Source organism: Vombatus ursinus, unplaced genomic scaffold (genome assembly GCF_900497805.2).
Source record: "Vombatus ursinus unplaced genomic scaffold, bare-nosed wombat genome assembly UNPS02002461.1, whole genome shotgun sequence".
Lineage (NCBI taxonomy): Eukaryota > Metazoa > Chordata > Mammalia > Diprotodontia > Vombatidae > Vombatus > Vombatus ursinus.
Genome location: NW_020942239.1, coordinates 3303 through 6364, shown reverse-complemented (window position 1 = coordinate 6364; position 3062 = coordinate 3303). Strand labels below are relative to the sequence as shown.

The window sequence follows — 3062 nt, the reverse complement described above, 5'->3', positions numbered from 1 at the left end:
GAAACATATGGAGTAAATTTGGTGGGAGTGGGAGTAATGCTAACAACTGGGGAAATCAAGAATTCTTGTTGAAGTTAGCATTCAAGCTCAGTAATGAATGGAGCTAGGGAATCCAAGATATAGAGGTGAATACAGGTTCCCTCTTTTCCATGTGTGGGAAACAGCCTGTGTAATGGCTCTGAAGGGAGAGATGGGAACGTTGTTACAAGTAAATGAGTTCGACTGCAATACAGAGAATGTTGGAGTATTGATGTGAAATCAGACCAGAACATATGTCGGAATTAGATTTTGAAGGGTTTTAAAAGCCATAGGAGATGGAATTTTATCCTAATTGGCAGTCCAGGAAACATCTAAAGCAAAGTTATGACATGGCCAAACATGAAAGCATTTGGAGTTTCCACAAATGTACACATTCAATGTCTCATTGTCACATGGAGTTGACCTTTCTGCCTCATAGCATGTGTCATCAGAGCTTCATTTCTTCCAGGACTAACTAAATAAAAAGACTTCACCTATGGTATTAGGCAAAGCACAAAGAGGTTCATCATGAGAGCACTGGCCACCATGTGATGATTTTTTTTAACCACAGCAACTCAATGGATATCTGCTAAGGCATGGAGGAATTGCATTTAGACTCTCAATGATGAAATCCTGTATCAATTGTCTAATCTATTTCTTCCTTTCCTGGAGCTATATGGCATTTCACTGACAGTCCTTCACCTCAAGGATAGCACAATCTAACAGGGGAGGCAACATGCAAACAAATACATACAAACAAACTGTGTACAGGATTGATAGTGCTTAATACAGTAATGATTAATAAATTGAGTTAATGCATATTAATAATGATTAATAAATCATTAACAAAATGAAGGGACTAGAATTAAGAGGAGTTGGGAAAGGCTTCCAGTAAAAGAAGGGATTTTTTTTAAAATTTGGGACTCAAAAGCAGCAAAAGAAGCCTGTAGGTGCAGTTGAGTAGAGAGAGCATTCCAGACATGGGGGACAGTCTGAAAAAATGGCCAGAGTCCAGAAACAGAGTGTCTTGCTCATGGAACCCCAAAGAGGGGATATTGAAGTCAAGGGTATGTGGTAGGGAGTAAGGTATTAGAAGACTGGGAAGGTAGAAAGGGTTTAGATTATGAAGGGATCTGAATGTCAAATGGAGACTTTTGTATTTGATCGTAGAGGCAATAGGAAGCCAATGGTATTCAATAGGGGAAGGGTGACAGAATCACTGTAAGGGCTAAATAGAGGATAGATGTGAGTTGGAAGAAATTGGAAGAAGCCAAGATTTCTGCCTCTCAATATTTTGCTCAGTAATACCAATGTCTTGTTCCAAGGACCAGGAGCCAGCCCCATCATTGAGGGGAAGCTATTCCACTAATGAGCCTCCTAAGGGTGTCTTTTGTGTCTTTATTCCTTAGTGTATAGATGAAAGGATTCAACATGGGGGAGACCACAGCATACATTGCTGAGGAAACAGTGCTCTTCCAGGAAGAGTGTGTAGCAGAAGAGCTCAAATATACTCCAAGCCCTATGCCATAGAATAAGGAAACAACAGAGAGGTGAGATCCACAAGTAGAAAAGGGTTTATATTTACCCTGAGCAGATGGGACTTTCAAAATGGAAGAACAGATCTTACTGTAAGAGAAAAGTATCCCTGTAAGAGGGAGAAAACACAGCAGTCCATTAAGAAGATATAGCAAAACATAATTGATGACAGTGTCAAAACAAGAGAGTTTCAGAACCTAATCAAGATCACAAAAGAAGAGCTGAATTTCATGGTCTGAACAGAAGGAGAGCTGTGTTACATTCAGACATTGAATGAGGGAGTTTAGAAAGTTTATGATCCAGGAAAGCAGTACCAGCAGGCCACAGGAGTGAGGGCTCATGATGGCTGCACAGTGGTGAGGATGACAGATAACCACAAAATGGTCATAGGCCATTGCAGTGAGGAGGAAGGACATCTGGGCAAGACAGTCAGCATAGGAGATGACCTTGTTTTGTGTTAAGAAGCTTGCCAACATCTTGGGGACTGCGGTGGTTACCATACAGATATCCGCAAGGGACAAATGGGAAAGGAAGAAGTACATGGGGGTGTGGAGGTGAGAGTCAGATCCAATGGCCAGCATTATGAGCAGGTTTCCAACCACAGTGACCAAGTATATGCCCAGGAACCCTGCTGCTCTGGCTTCTCAGAAAATCGCAGGAGGATAAATTCAGAGAATTGTGTTTGGTTTCCTGGTATCATGGGGCTGACTTTTTGGCTGGGAAAAAGAAATGAGAAAAGCATCACATGAAAATACAATTATCCTTGTATACGAAATGGAAAGAACACCAGGCTGTGACTGAGAATTTCTAAGTTCTGTCCCTGTCTCTGCCACTTACTATCTGTGTGATCTTTGACAAGTCCATATTTCTACATTCAATCTCCCTCGATGCAAGACAAAGGACTTGGATCTAATGACCTCTAAGATTCCTTTCAGTTCAGATCGTCTTTGTAACATGAACAATCAAATTTAGCAATGATCCTTTTATGAACACCATCTGAAATTTGCTGTCAGCATCAGCGACTTTTGAGCACTGACATGAAGAAGGAGACCCTCTGGGCATGGTATGTCCACTCCTACAGCCAATAGCAGAGAGAGAGGACAGCGATCTGGTATGACTGAAGTGTTTGGGCCATCCAATCCTCAGTTGAAATAATAAAATCACATAGAAATGGAAGTGACCTTTTAGGACACCTAATACAAAACCTTAATCTACAAAAAATCCTGGCACAAAAATATCCCTGGCAATTGGGCATCTGGCCTTTCCTTGAAGACCTCTAGGGAAAGGAAATCTCTCAGCTTCCTGAGGGAGCTTATTCCACTCTGGGTTTGTTTTCACTTTCCTTTCTACTGAGCCAAAATATGCCTTTCTGTCTCATCTCTTTCCCACATAACATCCCCTTAAATATGTGAAGATAGAAAGCCTTATGCATATGTTTTGCATATGTCTTCTCTCCTTTAAGCCAAGAAACTCTAATTCCTTCAGCTGATCTTCAAAGGCCCTTCACC

General features: G+C 41.2%; 1 pseudogene; it reads right to left on the bottom strand.

The window, feature by feature from the left end:
- Positions 1-1361: 1361 nt before the first annotated feature.
- LOC114048710 lies at positions 1362-2254 on the bottom strand (annotated as a pseudogene).
- Between the last annotated feature and the right edge of the window lie 808 nt (positions 2255-3062).